We start from the raw sequence: 24953 nt of genomic DNA, 5'->3' as shown, positions 1-24953 counted from the left end.
CATTTAAAAAAAATGAACAGTGGTACTGGCAATCCCATACTCTAATACTTCAAGTGAAGTAGGAACAGCCTTTTTGTGAAGAGCCACAAGCAAGTTGAATTCTTAGGTTATTTACAATAGCAGTGAGGGCTTAACGGTGCAGAAGGCAGCATAAAAATCATGCAATACATCCTAGCTGAAATAGTTTGGGACATTTGAAATTTCTGATAACTGCTTGCTCTTAAAAGAAATTCTAGTTCCCCCAATAACATGCACATATTCCACATTGGAAGCAAGGCCATCTGATTATGCCTAGAGCTCTAGAAATTAAATAGGCTGTGCAGAATCTCATTCCTCTAAAGTCAGAGGATGAAACTGAAGTCTTTGTTAATTTACACCCCTCCCTTAAGAATAAACTCTGATCACTGAAAAGCTAGGGCTATTAAAGAGGGTACTCCAAATGAGGAAAAAGCAATGTTCTGTTCATGTAGCAGCATGCATACTACACTGATACACTGAGCCAGAACATTATTTTGTCCTCAGCCTTATGGCAACAAAATCAAGGCTGTCCAGACTGCAGAAATGACTAGACTTTTCAGTTTGAAATCACTGATTTTTTAATTTTTACTGTAATTACAAATAGGAACTACCATATGGCCTTTATGAATCTTTTAAAACTACAGAGACTACCAGCTACATTTTAGTTTGAAATATTTCAGTAAGAGTTCAACTTGAAAATTTAAATTGCAAGTCTGAAGTTTTTTGTATGTGTAAATAACAAAAAATGCATCTCATGACTTCTAGATATGAAGATAGTCTTAATTTCTGCCTGCACTGCAAATTAGCTTAGAAGCTAAAATTTATAATTAGTTTTTAGCAGCTGGCCTATCAGCAGGAATAAAAATTTTGCAATTGTAATACTTCTGTTGAATATGTATAAGCCAGAAAGTAATGTGGCTCCCTCCTTCAATAATTTATTGGCTCTACATTCTAAATCTATGCAGGAACAGAAGTCTCTTGAGTAGATAAGGCCTTATCTAACTGAACAGAAAGGCCCAGTTAGCAACCTGTTATTTTATTTCAATATAGTCAACAACAGCACTTTTTAATATATATTTGTTCATTTTTTTTTAACATTATGTAAAGTGGCAATAACAAAGTATGTACTATAATTTTAATCTCTATTACAATACTATTTTAGAAGTTATAGCACTAACATGTTTGGCAAACTTACATTATGCATTTTGGTATTTCCCTGTAATTGTTATATAATAAAATGAAATTTGTGTGTCTTCAGTAAATAAGATATACATTCTGATAAAGGAAAGCATTTGCCACTAAACATTCAAAAACACTTTACAACTGAATAAGTAAAAGCAACTAAACAGTAGTTTAACACTTCAAAAATTCTCAGTACAACCACGGATCTGGCTTCCACTGCCAGTACTTCCACAAAGAGAAGGGAGACTTAGGGATGACATACAGATGGTAAAACTATGAGCATTATATACTGAATCTCAGGTTTGTATTCATCAATGTAAGTCAGTTACATAATTATCATACACATTAGCTGTTATATGCATTCTGTAGTATTTGGAAATACTACTTGCTGTTCTCAGAACATCTGAATTTACTATTCTGAAGCTGCAAGATAATCAGAACACTTTCATTAAACAACCCATTAAAACTGTCTTAAAAGTAAATATTTTCCATATTTAATGAATTAAACACTCTAAGCACTAACTGTATATTCTATAGCATTTTTTTTTAATGTGCATCAGTTTAATTCCTAGGAGATTTACAGCCTATTACAATGTCAATTTACAGTATATTTAGTGGATAACATACAGTTACAATCTTTCTACAATAAATTTCTAACAACATGCAATCTACTGGTTTATTTCTTATGATATTAAAAAGATGTGTTATCAGCTGGCTATGTTTTACAACCAATACATTTTATTTCCTAGTTTGTATGCCTAAATAATCATCTTATTCCATGAGACATAAGCAGTGATCCATCATGAACTAGTTAAGAACTGAAACTAAGTAGACCCACACAGACAAAATATTATTTGGATATGGATGAATATACTCAGCAAGAGAAAAATTCTATACTGGGAATTTTCAAAGAATGAATGCCCACTTGATATACAATTCCAGTTACTGACTACAAATCTACATAGGGCATCTGGAGAAGGTATCCAATAACCTGCAAAAAAACCAATATTATAACTGTAACTGCAACTTGGAAGGATTATTAAAGTATTTACAGCAGCTTTCTTTTTAAAAGCTTTTTACATATAGAAGATGCTCTATTAGATGTACATTGTGTGCAGTTTAAATAAAGCATTTTACAATTACCTTTTATAGATTCTATCAACTTATCCAGTAAACAAGCTCTTGTCAAGAACACCATTTTCTCTTTAAACAGTTTTTTCTATGTAAACTTATACTAGGTACCTTTATCTCATCTTAAAAAAGAAAAAAAGTAAAGTATTACTTAGAAACTTCCAGAAGAAAACTTTTAAAAGGTACATACAGCTAACTTAAAATTATTGCATGTGTATCAACAATATGCACAGTCACACTATGGATGCTCCAATACTCAAGCCCCTGAACCTGGGTACTTTTTAGACTTACCATTACGTTGTGTCGATCTCGCTATATATACAGGAATGTAACTGGGTGGCATTTTCCTTTGTTCAGTTTGACCTCCAAATCCTCAGATTTACTAATTGGACTCCCCAGCAGAACAGAAGGGCAGATTGTGAATTTGTCTGTTGCCAGCACACATCATGAAAGCTTTTGTTGACTGGCATGCAACCTTACTCTTTTATACAAAGAGTTGTCCATAAGCACTTTTGCAACCCAAGCACCCATCCATCAACTGTATTACTTGGAGGTGAGTTTTGTAGTTTTTTCAACATTGACTACAGCAGTGTTCTGCCAAGTGTCTCAGTACATTTAGATGCATAGATCTTGTAGAAGGGTCAACAGCACTCCAGATGGCCACTCGAGACATGGAGAAATTCTTCAGAAATGCCACAAAGACTTGAGTTCCCAGGGAACGTGCCCACATCATGGACACTGGCTCCATACTTGTGATCTCGTATCATATCTTAGTGCTTGTTCACTGTGAAAGTGAACTGATAAGGACAATCAGCCATAAGGACTACACCCTTCTAGAAGGGATTATGAATACCAAGACAACTCTCTTCACTGACCAATGAAGAAGTGGGAACATGCCATGCATCCAAAAAACTGAGATATGTGAAAACTAGGATAAGATCCTACAGGGGAACAGGTTCTGTAATAGGAGAAAAGTCCTGATCAGGCTCCAAACCTGGGTTCAGATTATGTGCATTAAAGAGAACCTCTCTCAACATGGAGACTGTTGTAGCTCTGTTTTTAAGAGCTCTTGTAAAGTCTCTTAAAACTAAGGAGAGCAAGTCGGTGAAAAGGTAACAAGCATACAGCACTACATGTAGGACAGACCACAGAGGCTAAGACGTATCAAGAACTTTTTCCACTTCCTGGATGAACAAAAGGTTGTGAGAGCACAGAAGTAGCTCTCCACTTCTCTGTAGGCTTAGTTCTGTGATGTTCTCCTTAGTGTGTTTAAAAAAAACCAAGAACTCCCCCCGCCCCCAGCATGCCCAAGACTATGCTTTACAACAAATAATTATGAAGGGCTTTGTAAAGCAATTTTAAGAAGAAGGTGTAAGAAAAAGGCCAAATGTATTATACACATAATATAGTGGCATTTGCAGAAGCCAGTGACTTATAAGACAGGATTTATCCCTCAGTAGCAAGCTTTATTTTTAAATAATTTCTAAAAACAATTTTAAAGCATATAATACTTATGCATGTGGTAAGAACCTGAGCAGAACATAAAGGGAAACCTTTGCCTGGTGCACAACTGTTTTACTTTTGTTTTATAATGCTATTATAATACATACCATCACTTTTTCACTTCCCAATTAGTTCTCTTTTTTCATCTTAATTAATGAACCTTTGAAGAACCTATGAAATGTGAATACTAAATATAAAAGCATGAGAAAAATAATTTCTTTAAGGAAACTGAAATATTTCAAACATAATTCATAGGGAACCAAAATTTTGTAGAGAAGTAATACAAAAATCAAGGTTTGGGTTTTTTTCCTTCCTGACAACTATTTTTTGACTCTTGAAAGAATATGAAAATTTTCAACATATTAGAGATAAGTATCTGTGCATGATTCGTGCTTGCTTCTGATGTGGTTAAATTTGCATAGAAGAGAAAAAAAAAATCCAAATGTTGAGAGTTGTAATAAATACAACCAACCAATTTTGCAGATGTAAACTACTTCTGTTCTCTGCAACTGCCTTCTAATAAATCCCATAACATTTACACTTTATCCGCAGCAATTATTTGCTTAATGCATAATATATATACACACACTACAAAACACAAAAGTCATCTTTTAAAGAGAGGCAAGATATGATTAGAAATGTATATTAATCCCCAAAGTGCAACAATCATCTTAGTATTTAAAAGCAGGTATGGAAGTTAATTTCTATTTATTTGTTTTTAAGATTTTTATATAGAAGGAACAATAGCTTCATTTGGTATTAACACTTAGAGTTCTTTTATGAGTTCCCAGAAGAAATATTCCAAATCTATATTTAAATAGGAATATTTACCACATATACCTTACATCTGTCTATTTTAGTGCTTCACTAAACATCTAGCATCTTTTCAAACTGAAGTATCTTAGAAACATCAAATCAAAATTTAAGGACCTCATATAAGGAGCTCAATAATAAGGAGCTAAGTCATTTTGACCATTGGCCTGCACTGGCTTCAGTGTCTTTCTGATCCCAAAAAATCCCTTTTCTTAATTCATGCTAAACTTAACACCATTAAGCTAGAGATTCCAAGCTCCTTACGCTAATCAATAACAGCTCCACTGAGGCTGGAGCTACTCCAAATATTGCTGTTTTTGAAATCAGTATCTAACCTGGGTTATTGGGAATGAAACCTCAGCCATTTCTACCTACTATGCAGGCTGACTTAGGTTGTGGTATGCCATTGACTGATGAAAAATGTCCTCGTAGCTGTAAAAATAATGATTAAAAAGTTAAAAAACCAAAACACACACACACAAGCTGTTTTTTGAAAAAACGTGTGGCTATTCCCTAGCATAATATAGCCACAGTGCATTGATTCCCTGTGCTTATAGCCTTGAAGAATATAGCGGCAGAGGCCAACACAATATTCGGTGCCATTACATTGTATTTTAACTATATTGTGAGGAGTTACGGGATACTTCAGCTTTGTTCTTGACCTCAAGACACTGGTGAACTTCTTTCAATTGTGTATGAGTTGATCTATTCGATTTGTTTTTACAGATACCCAACTCTCTATGACTAACTCTGTGACTAACAACATAGGCACATGCTGAAGCACACCAACCACAAAGTAAAAGCCCACACATTTTGACAGTCTAAGGAAAGGTAAATGAACTTTCCAAGATTCACACACAAATCAGCTTCTCTGTTGGTAAAAGTGCTAATGAAACAGCTCTGAAAGAAATCAGAGGAGGAGAGAAATACTGAGTGGGAAAGAAAATGTACCTATAATTATTCAATCTGCAGACTAAGCATGGAAGTCCCCACCTCCACTTTTACTTGTTCTCTGCAAAGTAACATAACGCCACACCAACTACAAGAGTACGTCCCCTCTCCTCACAGCAGCACTGTGGTGGACAGCCTACCACGAAGACTGTAGTAACAGCGGAGCAAGCAGGAGGTACAAGTCAAAGGAAAGGCTGCATCATGTTGAACAAACTTCACGGACTAAGAGCAAAGCTATAGCATGTGGCAAAAGCTGCTGTAATTTAGCCCTTCCAAACTCTCTAGATTACATGGGGAGCCACTAGCTCATGAAGCAGCTCAGGACTGAGAAATACAAAGCATCACTTTGGAAGTCAAAAGCAAGAATAATCAATTGCCTTAATTTCTCTAACATATAATTAGGAAAAGGGCAAAATTATGAATACCAGGAAATTCTCTCAAAATGCAAATTCTGCTAGAAGCTGTTGTTTTTGGAAAATAATGTTTTAACGTGTATTACATTATAAATATAAATTTTAGAGAGATGCAAGTCCATGCTTATTTTGAAAATTTTTAGTTAATCTTTTCTTTTCTTACACAGCTAGCAATAGATATGTAATCTTTGTACAGAACTAGGCGAAAAACAACATTACACTAAAAGCTGAGTATCCATAAGCATCTGTTGATATAAATAACTGTATAACATTCTTCACAGCCTAAAATTACCCTCTCTTGATATTGTTGGTAATTGCAACACTAACATAAATACTAACCCAGTAATGCTCCAGTAAGATTTCCAACTCATTTTCTTCTTTCTTTTTAAGAGAGCTCCTGTTTCCCTGTTCTAGTTTAGGAACAATTTGTCTTAAGAGGGCAGGCAATCTTAAGCGGGACATTGTCAATGCCATTGAGTTGGCTGCTAGGTTCGCCAATCCATCATTTTTATTCTTAAAGTCTTTTCGATCCTGTGATTAAGGTCTGACACAATGATGAACAACCGTGTTTCATTAGATGTAAGAAAATTCCAGTGAATTTCTGTGCAAAAAGCTTGGGGGGGGGGGGGGGGTTACCTTTATAGTCTGTGCTTTGTGTCTCGAAAGTTTACGGCAGCCGATTGTTTCCCCAAACCTTCCTCTGAAGTGTCAAAGGCCACATACATCAGTGAATTGTATTACTGGGTATTGAACCAGACCTATCAAAATATTCATGTCAAATTTGGTAATCAGTCTAACAGAGTAGCCTTAAAATTGAAAGATGTGAAATACATTATAAAACATATTCCTTGCAAACCATGGTAAATTAATCCTTTGAAAATTCTGCCCATTTTGTTTCCATAAGCAATTCCCTACTGACATATTCCTGTTTATATTTATGTTAGTACATACTCTTGTTTATATTTAACAGGAAACCATTCTATATCCCTGGTGATTGTTACACATACTTGCATTCCCCCCACTGATTAAGCAGTCAGCGTTCCGTAGGGGACAAAATGCATCGAACGTAGCCCCATTAACAGATTCCAACAGAAACATTCAGCATTTTCCAGAGCGAGTACAAATGCTACCTTTCCATGTATCAACACAAAACAGATGTGAAAAGTGATATACACTTCCAGTGAAAGATATTTGCAGTAAGACTACAGAGTGTATAGATTTAAAGCACTTTCTTCTGCAACCTTTTACAAATTGTTTTGTTTCTTTGAAAAAGGTGCAGACAACTCAAAGTCTTTCCTCTGTCAAAAGAACAGTTACAGCATAAATTATAGCTGTCTCATGAATATTCCTGTATGTTGAAAAGACAGGATTAAAGACATCAGCTTCCATATATATTTAATTTTACTTCACATAAAAATGCAGTGACTGCACAAAACTGAAAAAACGAGTTTGCATTACCTGAAGAAATGAATAAAAGCAAACAGATGAGTGTAAAAACACAGGAGAAGAGGTAAAATTGGTGTTCTGATTCATCTCTTTTCATTACTAAAAATAAAAACAAGAAACATTTAGTGGAACTGAAAGGCAATATACTTAAATACAAAATTAACTTGAACTAATTATCACAGCTTTCAATGAGAGCAAGAGCTTAGCAGGACTTTCAAGAGATTAGGCCTTTACGTAGATAATGAAATCATTCAGGATTTAAGCCAGACACTAATGGGGAGTAAGGAAGAAATATATCTTTATGTAAATCATTTAATAGGTGCCTATGACAGGATTTCTTGTACCTTCCACTTAGGAGGTGGGCCTGACCAGATGCAAAAAAACAGAGGACTCTGCTAGACCATTTTATAGGTAAAGCAGTTATTTTTTCAATAATTTTGCTAATCGTTTTTGCTATTTTGTTCTTTGCTAAGAACTAAAGCTACTACAGAGTTCTGTGAATATCATAGGAATATTTTATTTTCTTACCTTTGATTGCTCCAGAAGAGCTGAGAATGGAACAGTCAGTGGTCCAAGACATTTCTTTCTTATATGCAAGAAACCATTGCAACACTTACAGTATATGTCCCATCAAAATGAGAAATTTTGAAAAATTGAGAATGCAGAGCTAAAACTACCTGTGGACAGATTAAAGTAGTTACAAATAATGATGCTGCAGGTACAGACACCAAAACTCAGTCCACACATATTAGCTTGGATCTAGCCCGTTTTCGTTGCTTAAGATGCAGCATAATGTTGAGGCAGTCATGTAATTTCCAAAGCCAATACAGGTCTGCAGTCAGATACATCATTTTCATACAGCATTGTGCTTTGAACTGATAAGCCCTGCTGGATGCAAGCTGATGCCGTGCAGATCAAAGACTGAGGAGTCCTAAAGCTCAGAGAGCTACTTTTTCAAACCGAAATGTCCTCTAGCAAAAACAGTGGCCAAATAGCTATTGCAAATTATAGCTGCAGTATCCAATAGGAACTGCTGTATCAGAAGTGCAGTTCTCAGTGTTGTGAACACTCTTCTCACCATCCCCCAATCTTTCTTGACCACTATGGAGAGAGAAGGGAAAGCTGCCTACTTTGCATCATTGCATCTGAAAAGTTCCCTCTGATGGTTGATTTTGAACTAATTGGAGAATAGTAATATGGAAATAAAGAAAAAGGCTGCAGTCCTCAAGACAGAAAGCAACTAGGTCTTGCAAGGGCTCTAGCTCTAGGAAAAGGAAAAAAAAAAAAGAGATGAGAACTCAAAAATATTATAAAGAAAGAAGGGGCAGGTTCTGGTTATACAGGTAAAGAAACCTTTGTTCCGATTCTAGTGTCTCTGCCACTTAAACCATTCAACTCCACTTGTTTACCTGGGATAGGATACTCAACAGATGAGTAGGTGACTTAACTAGCTGTTTCTACTGGTATCTGCACATGTGGTTATATATTTCCTTTAGACTGTAAGAATTTTACAAATCTACAGCTCTTCAAGTAAACATCCTGTGAAGACCCCTGTGCACCATTCTCATTGATGGTGCATATATGTTAACACATATGCTTACAGGGAAAGTCTAAAATAATGTTATAATGCCTGTAACAACTGGAGATGGCTACTCAGGAAATGATTTAAGGTCACCATACTACAGAAGGGTTTGGGAATCTGCACAAACAGCAGATACTTCATATTATCAATATTTTTTTTGTGTCAGTTGTTTATACCAATGGTTGATATCACAGGCTTTATTTCCTGAGTTCCATTGTATGGCTCAGGAATCCACACAAGTTTTTACTGACCCTAAGGGCAACAATGAACAAAAATGTATACACAAGCAGGAAACTCTACAGAAAAACTCCACTTAAATGGACTACAAAACTAATAACTCACAGAATACACATATCCTCTGTATGAAGAAGAGTTAAGAACCAAGAATTTCATCACTGATCTTGGAATAAAAACACAGTATTATAAAAATGCTGAGTGTATTACAAAAGATTCGTACATTCTAAATATAGGGAATGGAAAAAGGAGCTGCAAGAATCATTTACAAGAAAACTTGCATTCTAGAGACAGACTAAAGAAACTCAATTTATTTTACTTATTTATAGAGAAAGTTACCAATATCATAGCCTATAAATGTCTGGACAGATAGAACGCATCTAATATTGGTGGGGTCCTAAACTAGCAGTATGGACATAAGAAACAATTCCGGGAAGTTAAATCTTGATAATTTGAAACTGGATGAACATGGAAAAATAAAACATTGTGAATAACTAACTATTAGAACAATTCTTCTAGGGATGTGATAAACATTCCATCATGGTATCCAATTCTTATAATGACTAACTGAAAGAAGAGTATTTTCTTTTAAATGAAGGAAGAAGACAGAAGCTTATACCCAGTTGGCTTGTCAAAGAGCACTAACTTTTTGATCAACAAAAATATTTCACAGAACATCAGATTTTTTTGGAAATTGCTAATTGTAGTTGAATAGTTGAACACTTTAAGGACCCTCACATTTTTCCAAAGCCAGAACCTCTTAAATGGTGCAATGTCAGTACCTCATTAGTGAGTGCTATTGCCTTTGCTGACCTTTGCTCTCTTTTGCGTCAGAACTACTTTTCTCAGGATAAACTGTGATAACTCAGCAGTAGGGCTCACAACGTTCATTGAAATATTTTGTCTGAAACAAAGAATGTATGTGAGAAGTCTTCCAGTCTACAAATTCAGCATGCTAGATGCAGGTTCTAATCAAAATGCTAATATTCAACCATGCTGTACAGTTTTGCCAAAAGCTTCATTTTGCAGACAGAAGTTACGGAGAGAGTAGCTTAATTTTGCTTAAACTATCATAATATCTGACCCTAATATCTATGAGTACAATTTTGGAAGCTATTACAAGTTTCTTATTGGATTTGGATCACATTACATGTATATGTTTGCCAGTATTTCTAATATGCTTCTAATTATTGCTAATCTGAATGTGCTGAAAGCAGGAAATACAGGAGGAGGTATACATAGATGTAAATCAGGACCTAAGGGTACAATAGTGAGCCAGCAGTGCTGGTTCAGATAGCTCTTGAAACTACACCCTTTTGTATCTTTAGTTAGTTGATATGAAAATCCCCCTACCCATTAACAGCAATCTGACACTACTGGGGCCCAGAATGAGGATCAAATGTGGATTGTACATCCAAAGCCTATGCACTGTGACTCTTCAAGTCCTAATGGAGTATTACCATTGGAGCAGCTTGGAAAATTTGACTCATACATGATTTTGAAACAACTTAAGAGAATTGTATTTTACATCATTTTACTGTTTTCATTTGTTCTTCCTTGTTTAGGCACAGGTATCTGAAGACCATTCAAAGTAGAAATCCACCAGAGTCCTGCTCAACTCTGCAAGCTAGGATGATGGCTGAGGTTAGGACTGGGACCTTTTGTCATTGTCATTAAGGTCAAACTTCAGCCCAGCCCTAACCAAACTATCAAGTGTTTCCAAAGAGGAAGGGACTGGAGCAGAAACAAAGGTAAAAAGAAGAGACAACTGATTCCAGGGGGATCTAAAAACAAACAAACAAAAAACAAAACGAAACGAAACAAGAGAGCAGTGCAAGAGTTAAGGGCACAAAAAAAAAAAAAAATCTATCACAAGGGCAGTAGAAGGGGACACCGAGCAGTACACCCCTGACAACATCCACCAATTCCAAAAGGCAAAAAGGCATCTAGGGATCCAGTGGAATACACCTAGTGGGGTACTCTGCTCATAAATATGAGCAGCCAAGGTATCAGAAGCAGGACCCACTGTTGTCAGGATCCCTCTTGCCTCTCACTGAGCTTCCTCTTCCTGATGGTGTGGATGGTGAAGGTCAGGAGGAGGTTAACAAGGAAGAACTTACAACTTGGTGGGGCCTCAGATGGGGAAGGACTAAATGAAGAGGCCTATGGAGAAATAAAGCCAGAGACTTAGCAAAAGATTCTGAAAGGGCCATAAATGGGAGAACTACCTGGTTCATTCACTGAAAACATGCACCAGTGTCTCTTTCTTACCAAAGAAGGAGCATGTATCAGGGAATCCCATGAACTCTACCAGGAAGATGTTGTGCTTACTGCTCCATAGTGCTGCCATAAAGAATCAACAATCTTTTGGAGAAAGACATACATATAGAAAGTGAACTTGAACCTTTTTGTCTCTGCTGCTTGCAACAGTTCTGCAACACTTCACTGTGTATGAAGAATGTCTACATTTTTCTGCTGGGTTGGTTGTAATCCCCGATCTGATCCTTAATATGGCCATACAGTAACTAGTGACAGAGCAAAGGAGGGTGAGTGATGGGGACAGAAATAAGCAGCTGAGAGGCCATTTCTTTTGGCAGCAGTGCCATTTATGCCAGCTTAATGTGACCATGAAATTACAGTGTGATACCTAAAATTAGACATTATAAATAATATCCACCTCCATCCTTCCCATAGCTTAACATGATTGATAATGGATGCTTCTTAAGACTAGGTCACTAGCTGAATTTCAGTGCTTATAAGCATTAAAGTTTGCACCCATCTGATAAATACTAAGCAATGTCTGTGAAATGAACTGGTACTCTGCTTTCTCACAGACATTCTTTTTGAACTAAAAATAAAAAATGAGAGATTAAGGAAAACATTGTCACGTCGATATATTATACCTTTCTCATAAAGCTGGCAGAATTTATTCTTTATGCAGTAACAGAATACACCTCTGTCACTGATAGCTCCTTCTCTAATTGGCTTTCATATTGCTGAAAAAAGAAAATCAGTAATTTAAGCCATGCATATATTTACAATAGTTTTTTACAGAAAAATACAAATTAAGTATTTTTAAATGAATACTAAAGTGACTTCGTTAGCCAACAGAGAAATTTGAGAGGAAAAATGTATTTCTCTATACAAATAAGAAAGGAAAATCTGGGGAGCTGGGACCTGAGGCCATAACGAATAGAAAAGTTAAAAGCATGCAGTAGTGTATGAACAGAAATGAATTTTATGCTAAGTTGTATCTTAACTCAGCTTGATTGCTGACTGTCTCCTAGACTGAATCTCCTCTATAGGAGGAAGGGAAGCATGCAAAATCAAATGGACAATTAATATTGGAAAAATGAGATAAACAGAATATCTGCATCAAGAAGGAAAACAGAATGTATGCAGAGGTCTGAGGATTTTTCTCAGACTCTGAAGTATTTCAGCCTGGGATAAATGCAAATGAAGCCATAAGTTTACTGTAAAAGAACATAAGAACTGAACATGGAAAAAACAGACTATCAAAAAACAGACAGACAAAAAAGACTGTCATAAAAGATATGTACAAAGTATTATCAGAAAACAGTGCTAACTGAAATTCTTTACAGTTTTCTAAGAACTTCTTTTCATAATACTCCTTACTATATCCTCTTACTAACTTTATCCTTTTAATAGTCCTGTCAGAGACCCCACAACTTCCTATCTTGTGGCCTATGTCTTTAATATATTTTCCCCTCTGTGCTATACATAATTTCAAATGCATTCTAAAGATCACAGAGAGAGAACTGATAATCAAAACCAGAATCAGAGAATAAAACACATGCAGTGCTATCAAGGGAAAAATACAAATACTGTCTTGCAATCATCTAGTAAGAAAAAGAGTTAAGGAGAGCAAAGGATGAAAAAACTTAGTTCAAGATTTTAATTACCATTCACACATCCACTCCAAAGAAAATATGTCAAAAAGCATTCAGAGGTAACACAATCAAACTTCGTTTTTTCTTAGTAGCAGTGGAAGAATTTTTCCGCGGGGTACAAGCAACACTTTCCAAGATGTAAGTAGCAATACCGTCCAAGATATTGTATTAAAATTTTTATGTGTTCAAACTTCTGCTTTACCTAATGAATATCCATTTACTTTGATAGAACTACATAAGCAATAAGGTACTCTTCCAAAACAATAACGACATCATGGTCTGGCTTTTGGTATTATCACATGATAATAAACTAAGCAGTTTTCTTGCTACATGAACATTATCAAAGGAACAGGAAAGCTGGGCTCAAATATTTTAAGAAAATCTGAATCCAGCTTTCCTATTAAAATTAATACAATTTGTCATAAAACAAAGACTGAATATGAAATATTAAACACTTGAAATATTGTATCTCATAAACAGCAGAAATTTAACTGCCCCAAGTCCCTAAGTTGCAACAGCTGGAAGCATTTACATTTTTTAATCTCTTCTTCAGTAACGAAGTTAAATTCTTGCAGCTGTTCAAGACAAAAGTATTTTGGAATGGTTTGTGCTGCTTGGATCCTGTATACTGTGAGAGAATGCCAGAGCAAGACTGGAGTATTTTACAAACTGTCTTGATTTTAAAGTAATATAGATTTTTTTTTTTTAATTAACTGTATACAAATTCCTCAAGATATATGACAATGCGTCTTTTTGACTAGCACCAATAGCATAAGCATATGCTAGTTTGTGGCTCAGCAGAGCAGAAATTACTAGTCAGGACAGACTGTAATGGCTTTTGGATGTAAACAAATCCACATTTTAAAATGCAATGAATTTTTAGGAACAAAAGGACATATGATTGCTTCCCTTTTTGTTGCCTTTTTTTCCCTTTTAAAAAATGTATGTATATGTTCTTCTGCATCACTAAAACCAATCAAATGAGCAACTGCCCCTTTCTAATGAACAGTAGTGTAAATAAGTGAAACTATTTTTCAAGAAACATTATTAAATTTTGCTCTCTTCTTTACCAGATTATCAGACATCCACTGTCCCAGTTAGAGTTACTAGACGCACCAGATTTATGGAGCAAAATTAGATGAACCATAAAGGATATGTAGAGCAGGCTTGATGCGCTGCCTGCACCTTAGAAGTATAGCACACATTCTCTAATTGGCACATATGCAATAAATCTAATATGTCCAAAAGATCTCAGAGTAACTGAGCACACATGTGCCATCTGGGCATCCTGGAAAGGTTGGGACCTTTAATTCCAGTCACAGAAGCAACTTTTATCTAACTGCAACAAAAGATGTACAGCTTTCTCATTTTGGTTTCTGTCTTGCACCAAATAAAACAAAATAATCACTTTGGGCAGCAATTCTGCACTGAGGTTTTAAATAACTATGATAGCTACTTAGCTTTTGTTCCCACACTTTGTTTTGTCCTACTAAAATTTTTAAACATAGTTAATCTTAACTCAGTCCCTCTTATTTGTAACTTTGAAGCCAAAGATCTTGTATGAAAAATTATCTACAAGTATCCCATCCCCTAACCTGTAACAGACTATATGCAGTTTCTTCTAGAAAATACATCAAAATGCTCTGTCGAAATCTGCTAAGTATAACCAAAATAAATTCTATCACATACAAGTTCTAAGGCTTGTAATGACATAAGCTTGACTTCTTTGGCCCATTCATTAAGTTTCTATATGTCAGTGAACCACAGAATTCCAGTAGCTATTTCTGCATTTACATTTCTCAGCACACTAGAATAAAACCATCTAGCTTAATTGCAGAACATTAACAGGAACAGATTTTTTTATTGTATTCAAAATTTCTTGCAAACAATGTACAAACTTTCTTAGAACAAATTTCCAATTCTGACAGATTAATCAGGTTCTGTCTAATTTAATCTGCTATAGCTATAAACAAAATTAACTGAGAAGCACTAAAAAACCATAGAAACTAGCCACTAGATTATATGGAATACTTTACCAATAGCAAATGAAAAGTCCTCTTACAAATATTTCCCAGTTTTGAACATGAAATCCTAATTGATGAGAATCCTGATAAATCTTAAAAATATGATTCATTACTATCTGCAAAAAAGGAAGATTTATGGACTAAGAAACAGGTCCTACTAGAAAATGTTCATCAGCTGCCCAATACATCAAAGGATATAGCTTTTTGTTTTCATCAATAAAGCAAGGTACATCTGTAAGTCAAGCTGTCAACAGAAGAGAAAAATCCTATAGCCACTTGAGAGAGAGTATTGAGACTTGTTTTTCACTGTAAAATATTTTTATAAAATACTTGTTGCTTCTGAACTTTCTTCTCCTCTGTTCACCTCAAAATTAGCAGATACACTGCATAGTTAGTAAACTATAATCTTTCTCAGTGTTAGACACTGATGAGAAATTTCAATAGTTATAATTCAATTCTGAGAACACATAATGGGGTATATTATATAGTATATAAGTTATCATATATTTTATTTTCACAACTATATAAGTTATCATGTATTTTATTTTCACAACTATATAAGTTATCATGTATTTTATTTTCACAACTGAGCAATTATTATTATTCTATTATCTAGCCTTAACAAAGAAATATGCTGTAAACATACTGATGCATTAGCTTTGAAAATTAACAGAACCTGAACAGGACATGTGCTCACTGGTGTTACTTCTACAAAGTTAGATGAGATGTGAAAACAAATTGCTTTAACTCTTTGCGTTCTGCTAAACCAGCAAATGCTGGAGATGAGTCCAAAAGGTCTTAGAAATTGGACTTGGTCATTTCATGTTTATATAACAAATCCTTGCAGAATAGTCATTACATATTTTGAATCTGAAAGAGTAAACTAAGGAACCTACGGGAAATTCCATTAAGCCCTTCTGAAAAATCCCACTATACTTGAAACATTTTTGCAATTTCAAATTGACTGAAATCTCTAAGAAAATAGTACAATGCATGTGATAAATGCATGCAATAAAATTCCTAACAAATCCCACAAGGGACGGAACTAGAATTTTCATGATTTTTTTTATGACATTTCTCATCATTTAAGTACCCTTTTTCTCCCCACATATCTCTGAAATACTGTCAAAAATACAGTTACCATTGTCATCTTCCTCAAACAATCTCTTTTTCAGATTCTTGTGCTAATCCTATTTTACCCTTGTCTTCTTTAGTCTCCATCAGTCCTCTTGGAACACAAGAGAAAGGTTGGAATTGTTTCTCCACGTGGATTTATCTATGCCATCTGTCACTTTCTTGCCTAGCCATGCTGTCCTTCCGCAATTCTTCATTTTTGGTGTTTGGATTTTTTTTTAAATCTGCACAGACAAGGACTGTGAGCAGACTTTGCCACCTCACTATTCACCTTCTTAAAAGTCACTGCGATATTCCCAAGTTCTCTCTCTCCAGTTGTAATAGCAATGATTGCTACCTAACTTCCTAGTTTTCCTGAATTTCAACTTTGTGTGAGGAAAAAGGTTTATGTCTGCTGACAAAATACACTACCAGCTTTCCTCCTAACTTCACTTAATAAATGTACATTTCACAGAATTAGCAAGACTCAGGCTATCAGTCCTACATTAAGTCATTTCCTATTTTTACCTGAAAGGTACAATACCTGGGGAATCACTGGGCAAAAAAAGGTGTTCTCTTTGCCTTTAAATCTATATTTTATTGCATTCATATATAGCAGATTTAATTTCTGGCAATAAAGTGTCCCCCTCCTGTTCAAAAAGTGAGCAGCTTTGATCATCAGAATCAGCAAAACATTGATGACTGTCCTTTATAGATTTCTGCTATTCACCAAGAAAAATTCCAGACATCAGATTAATAAAATGATATGCTAAGTATCAATAGGATAAAATACCTACTGGATAAATACATCTAATTTCAGGAAAGATATCCTTAGAAAAAGCAAAAATTCTGGTTTATCTTCATCCATCCACACATAAAATACAGCATACATAACATTATCCAAAGCTAAACAGAAGATTTGTTGCAACTTCCAGAGGAAAGGAAGGGAAGGGGGACACTAAATTTCATAGTTTGGGAGGGTTTATTGTCTGAGAGATGGGAGCATTTTCTAATAAGAGAAATCCAGGTGTCTGATTAAGAGGAAATGGGCCATCTCCGTCACTTAAAGACCCCAATATGAAATAGACACCTGTAATATATATGATGGCATATATATTTCACCATGACAGATAAGAAGCAGATTCAATTTTTAATCTTTCTTTCTGAAAAGGGAAAAAAATAACTATTTAGACTACTCGTGTTTAAAGTTAACCACAACTAGGAATGAAGTCTTAGTCTATCTAAAACAGTAAAATAAAAATAGGGGTAATAAATCAGCATCCCCCAAATACTGGACAGCTAGGTTTGGTTTATTTTTATTTTTTCCTATATTAGGTTTATAATGAGGTCACTGTGTTCTATTTATTTACAGTCCTATTTATAATTTATAATTTCATATGGATCTAAAGAACTGGTTTGAGTGAGGTCGTTTAGCTGACTTAGTAGCTCTTCTATTTAACTGTTGAGTTCTTGAAATTATTGGGTGAATGCCATCTGGTCTTGCATATGCAGGTACTTTATACTGTGTTCTCACTTCAGTTTTATAGAGCTTTTCTAATATAACCTGATAAAAAAGGAACAACTCTGAGTAAAGCTGACTAAATTATCATAAGTGTACATATCACATACACTTATAAGTGTACGTAAGTGTACAACAGAAGTATTTTTCACACACATATACAATGAATTTTAGTTCACTGTGAGAATTTTGCGTCAGCACAATATAAAGGGCAATACTTGGTTCCTCATATTGCAAAGACCCAAGTTCCTATTTATGTACTTTCTTCTATACTTTCAAATATACAAGCTTTACGAATGAAGAAAAAAAGCAGATTAACATATTGTGTGTGGAAAGTGGACTTAGAGAATTATTTATAAAACAATCCCTATTAAGTAATGAGGTGCTTTAGAGACTAATTTTCTAAGAAAGACTATTCATGTGATTTTTGTACCAAGCAAGTAATATTTAAAAAGTGTAAATAAATTTAAAAAATTTAAAATGGGCAATTTTCTTTATCCAAGTAGTCTGTACTTAGTGGCACAAGCACCACATTCATTGAGGGTTCAGATACTACTCGGGAGCAACCTGGCAATTATGCAATACTATGTTTTTAATACTTTTGTTAGAATATTCTATTAACACAGCAATACATGAAACTGGAATGTTAGTTCGCAATAGCTGAAAGTTCATTGAGATACATCATTCATAAGTACATTCAGCTTCTTGGTATGCATGTGCTAAGCCACCTCATTAGAGCTATTCTTGCATTTACTCCATTGAAAATGTTCACAATACAAACCAAGCCCAACTAATACCAGAACCAATGAGACTACTGCCCTGAGAATGAAACTCAAAATCCACAGAGTTGGCTCTCCACACCCAGATCTACAGAAAGCACTGGATTTAAGACCAGAAAGAGAAAATGTGATTTTGGAGAAAGGGAATGGAAAGAAAAATCACTGCACTGTAAAGTAAAGAAATTAAACCACAAAGCTATTGTATAACATTAAAGAACATTTAAAAGATGTAGAAATACATTTTCCAATCCCTTAAATTTTTCTCTCAAATACAAATAAAACTATGTTATCCTCTAAAAATTAAAAAACATTAGTTTTGTTAAGTAAAATTAAGGTACACAGAGTTCATCCATTTATGACTGCACATAAACCATGTGGCAAAAGTATAAAACAGCATGAAGCATTCCATCTTGAGTGGCTGGCATGGGCAAAGCAAAATTTATATGGGTATACAGACAATCACTTGGTGAAAAAATGTTGATTTGCCTGCAATGGATACATGAAATATCTACACATACATTAAGCTGCAAACAGACTCGTAACAGGCAAAAAAAAAAAAAAAAAAAAAAAAAAAAAAATCCATATCCAGGGTATTACAGATAGAATTCTGTTACACACATAACAGTATTTTTCTATTCATCATGAAGAAAGGTATTAATATATATGATTACTTATTTATTAGCAATAATTTTTTTAGTATGCATGACCCCAGTTCTTGCCTTGTGGATCTTTTTGTATACTGTAGTTCCAGAAGTGTTTCTGTTCATGGAAGTTCTTTTCTATCTAAAGAAAAACAATTAATTGCACTATTTTCAATAGAAATGGCTAAAAATCCGTTAAAAAAAAAACAGAAAAAGTCAAGAACAAAATTTACTAATGTCTTTTAAAGATCTGGTTTACACTACTTTTTGAGAGGCCTAGAATGTTACACAGCAAATCACAGAAATCTTCCAAACTTACTGAGTTTACATTTTTTCACACACTCAAAAACATCTCATTGTTGCAAATGTCATTTAAACAACAAATTAATCCAAAAAATTAACCGGAAATTTTTCATTTTCTCTCTTACTCTTACTTATTATTTATTACTTATTATTACTCTTACTTATTTTGCAATACAGCTAATACAGAAAAAAAGATAAATCAGCTGCACCTAGTATGCAAACAGTAAACATACAATTTTCAAAATTCTCCTCCGTTGTGCCAGATATAGCGCTGCTTCTTCTATTTTCTGGCACAGTCAAAGCGTTACTATGCATAGGAAGGATAATGATCTTTTAGAGATGTTCTAATACACAACATGAAGATAGGTTACAGCCTCTTAAGCTTAGCATATTGGAGAATTTATTTCTTCATGCATATTCAAAACATACTTAAAAGGAACATGCTTTTTTAAATCAAAACAGGAGCCTTAGTAGTTTCTAGGTATCAACTGCATGCAAACATAAATGCAAACTTCACAATGAATAAAAGGGGTTTTAAAAAACTGAAGTTTATGGACAGAAGCATGCCCTATTTAAAAGGGTGATCTCTGATATTACATTCACATTAACACAAAATTAAATGCAAAATCAGCAAGTTCTAGAAAAATTACCTCAGCCAAGTTTGACTTATGAGTTCAAACTATTTAAACTTCCTTTACTTCTACAAAACAGGGGGCCTTCCTCTGTTTCATAACCTAAAAACCACTCTGCTCAACATGACATCAACTATTCTCTATTGTTTTAATACTGCTTATAAAATACTTTGTGTGGGGGAGAATAAGACAACTGAAAGGCTGATCAGGCACTAACTGAAAAGGCATGAAATCTATAAACCATGCCCTACTTTTATTATAATTTGCTAGTTCCCTATTTAAACAAGCATAATCTATTTGAAGTGGCTAAATCGAACATGAGTTACGTGCATCTGAAATAACTATTTACTTACGGTATAAAGCAGCACGCATATCACTGAAATATTTCTGCAGTTTCTATAGTGCAAATCTCAGATTTGAAATACAAATTAACAAACAACTTCCAAATAGGTAAAGCTTTACTATACCAAAATATTCTCTTTTAATTAGCAAGGTCAATATAAAACTTGAGTATCTCAAGCATAGTTTTGAAATTTAGGTTTTCCATGACTTATACTTTTTATACAAGCTAATCTCAAACAATTGCAGATATTGAGATTATACTTCTCAAATAATTTCATAGCAAAAAATCAAGGTTAATGAGACCAAACAATACACACCCTGAAGCCTACTACATTCACTGAACTGATGCTAGGTTAATTGAGGGGGGAGAACACAGATGTAGCTCAACTTTCATATAAACTTAAGATAGTATTTTGTTTTGCACTCTGATACTGAAGTTAACTACAGTGTATTTAAAAAAAATTTTCCCCCAATACCATCTGGTCAACATTATACCTCAATAATTCTAAAAATGCAAGAGTATACTTGCAAATGCCAAATTATTATCCATTTTTCCCCACAGTGATTAATGTATATTAAATCACAAGATCCTAAAAGTAGTACTTGGTTTTATACTCTCTAAGCAAATGCTACTGGCCTCTGTATGTGCATATTCAGGGCTGTTGGAAACAGGAATAAATCAATTTTTAGTCTGTCAGCAGCAGTTGCAGCTGCCACTTCAAAGTGACACACCTGTGCAACTCAAATGTGCAGCTCATAATCCTGCTTGTATGAAGATTAAAAACTTAACCTAACCCATAGAATAAGTAACTCCACACAGGTTTTTTCTGTTCATCTTGCTTCAGGGTAGCTCTCCTGTATACAGTAAGAGACCTTGCACCACCCTGCATTTTCTGGTCACTGCTGATGTGGTTTAAGTTGGAGCAAACTTGAGGTTGAGAATCTCACTTAGAAGTAAGAGCAGTGGTGGTAGGGATGGGAAAGAGAGAAGCATAGGTTTCTCATTTAAGAGAGTGAAAGCATTAATAGAGGTTTGAAGGCATGCCTCCCTACACACCACCTGGAGCTGGTATCACTACTGATAAGTGAGTATGAGGAAGTTAAATTCAGGAACCTCTACCTTAAACCATGGGAAGTGCCACTGAGTTCAATGGGACTATACAATGCAAGCATGGAACAATAAAAATTAATATACTTCTAGCTGACTGGTTAAGTTTTGCTGCACAATAACAGGAAGTGTGTAAATCAGTATTTTTATTTTTATCTACCTTCCTGTAAATTCTGTTTTACAAGTTTTTCTATTTGTGGTCTACCAATACACTCACTGTTTTCAGTGAACTATGAAAAACAAGTCAGGGAAAGGTTTCAAGCTTTTAATATAGAATAAATCCCACATACATTTTTTTCTATGTTAACTAGCTGACCAACTGCTCAAATTTTTGTATTATGGAATATAAATATTATCAGATTACTTGTAAGGAAGTAAATACTCAATATTCCTGGTTAATATCACTACTTCACAGACTGATTCTCTTCTAAAACAAGATCAAGAGCATGAATTAATCTGTTAGTAGTCCATGACTTGACAACAGAAGACATTCTTAAGGAAGAGTCCTGACCATGCAGTTTGCTCCCTCTGGTGGCTACAGCTCAAATTTCTGTTTCAGAGCATAATGTAAAGCCTACTTTTCAGTTAAATTTTTCCTGAATTGACATTAGCATTTTATAAAATGAAAATAATTAAATGATGTTTTTGCCAATTTGCACTGTTTCAGATTTACAATAACAATATACAACCAGTTATCAGAATAACAAATAACATAAGACTAAAGGTGTGAGCTTCTAGGTTTATTGAAATTACAGTACAGGAAAGGAAGAGAGATGTTCTTTACAGCAGTTTACTGGTCGTTAACATCACATTCAAACCAGTATTTTTTTAACATTAAATTAAGCAGGAATATTAGCCAGTATCACACTGTACCATTAAAATAAGAGAACACAGCTGTTGCTCAGAAGGCTGCTTTCAAATTGTTCTTGTTCAAACATTGCAGAGTTACCTGTGGAAGTTAACGGGTTTATAGCGTGCCTCTGCTGTGACTAGTTGATCTTCCTTTCTGCTAACAATGTATCTAGCCACACAAAAACATCTCAAACCATTCAGACTGAAATCTCTTCTTTGCAAAACAAGTCAAATAGATGCAAGTTCTCTTTTCACAAGAACTAGATTCTGCTCTCAGCTGCACTGATGAAAATCCACAACTCCTTACATTCAAAAACAAAGCAAGAACTACTACACATCTATAGCAGCATAGCTATTAACAGAATTTTGCATTTTACACTTTCCCATCCTCCTTAACATCTCAGAGGCTCTTCTTTGATTAGAAATAATTTGAAGATTCCACAAATATAAAGAATAATTCAATTAAAAATTTAAGGGCACACCTGACATTTAACTATACACAAGATCAAAAACATAAGACAGTTAGATTAAAAATCAATATGCAAAATAAAATTAACAGCACATTGCACTGAAAGAGGATTAATCCAACATAAAAAGCATGAAACTTGCAAATATACTTTTCATAAACTACTTCTAATAAGTGAGGCATCTCAAAACTATGATAAGACTCAAAACTCAGGAAAGCACTTATTCCAGGACAGGAGTGAAGTAAATCTTTGAGGAAATGAGTACAACAGAGCAAAGAAGAAACAGAACTCATATTTGCTTAAAATATTTACTATATATGCTCCATGATCCATGTTATCTGATACAGTATCAAAGAAATTTCAAAACATGTTATTAATACACAAATTATGATGACCAAGTTGACAACAGCTGTTTCACTGTAAGTCAGATGGTTTAAATTTTCAGAGCATGCTTTCAGTACTGCCAGCCATTCTGGCTGTCATCCACTGATGCAAATTCATAGTAGTGTAGGGGAGTGCAGGAGGAATAATCAAACAAACCAAACGCTACCACCCAATGAAATTTCAAAGACACTAAAAAGAAAAATAAATCAGGTTATTACTGTTTAAGCAAGGAAGATGATTAGCTGTTTTGAATTTGTGTTCCTCACACATCCTTGATTAAGGAGGTGGAGTATTTTGAAGCATATAGCTAGAAAAGAATTTGGGACTGGCTCTAACTGTGAGGGAGATACGATAGCAGCATGGATTAAATAAACAGTATCCAACACTATACTCAAGTGGCACCATACTTGAGCACAGGCTTTGGGAACGTAACATAATTTGAAAGCACACTTAGTGCTACTACCACAAAACTGTGTCTAAATAGTATCAAGTGCTAATGAGAACCCAACCTCAACCTAAAAAGTTCTTTGTGATCTAGAGATGAAAAGGTTTATTATGCAGACCAACAACTTTTACTTTTTTTTAAATCAAATAAAGAAAACAAAATCCCACAAAGAAACTGTACAGGTAACAGAACAAGGAATGGTAAATCATATTGAAAGCAAGTTATACAGGTTCTACAAACCAGGTATACTCTAAGAAAATATATGTTTTAATAACACAAAGCTGCACAACGCAAGGAATGTATTCTATACATTCTATGCAAGATATCCTGAAAAAGAATCACTGAGAAATTTATCTAGAAGTTAGTGCAATCAAACTGCAAATAAGATTCCGTGTAAGTGTAAAACAGAAAGAAGAAATATAATCTTTCATTGTTTAAACAGTAACAATGTAAGCACAGAGGCATTGTACATCTACACAGTACTGACCTGGCAAACACAAACACATTTTGGGGGTCCGTATTTTAAAAATAAGACAAACAAGAAAAGCTACAGTAAAAAGCTACCAAAAAAAATTATTAGAAGGTTGGAAAGTCTTGTCTTTTTTTTTTTATAGAGGGATCTGAAAACTGCAATATAGTTACAAGATTGAAATAGGATTTGATTGCTACCTAAATACACTGAAATAAGAATCTACCAGGTCCAAAATGACTGCTCTTGTAGAGAAAGATAAACAGGGGCCAAAGTACTGAAATACAAACTAGAAGTAAAACATTTCTCAGGGTAACTGTGAATAAATAAGCATAATGGGTAAATCCATGAAAACACTGCTGTGAAACCTCAACAGCTGCATTACAGAAGACAGCTAAGATATGAGTAGTCAGCTTTTACAATGATCACTTACAAAATTTGAGAAAAACCCAAGGTATGAGCTGTATTCTAGTATTCTCAGATCATAATTTTTATAGTCAAAATAAAAAAAGAGAGCCCTTTTCTACTCCCATTCATTAGATTCCACAACAGTAAACTTTTGCAGAAAAGTTATGAAAAACATGCAAACAATCATAACTATGATTCCACAGCCATCCCACTAATTGAAAGATACAATGCTAATTTAATATTCTAAAAACACTATTTTACTTAACAGATACAAATCCAACAA

The 24953-nt window shown here is 34.5% G+C and overlaps 1 pseudogene; it reads right to left on the bottom strand.

The window, feature by feature from the left end:
- Nucleotides 1-515: 515 nt before the first annotated feature.
- Nucleotides 516-8081, bottom strand: LOC112979734 (protein CC2D2B-like; annotated as a pseudogene).
- Between the last annotated feature and the right edge of the window lie 16872 nt (nucleotides 8082-24953).

Source organism: Dromaius novaehollandiae, chromosome 6, assembly GCF_036370855.1.
Source record: "Dromaius novaehollandiae isolate bDroNov1 chromosome 6, bDroNov1.hap1, whole genome shotgun sequence".
In the NCBI taxonomy this organism is placed as follows: Eukaryota; Metazoa; Chordata; class Aves; order Casuariiformes; family Dromaiidae; genus Dromaius; species Dromaius novaehollandiae.
Note: the sequence above shows the minus strand (reverse complement) of the source record. Positions and strands in the feature narration are given on the sequence as shown.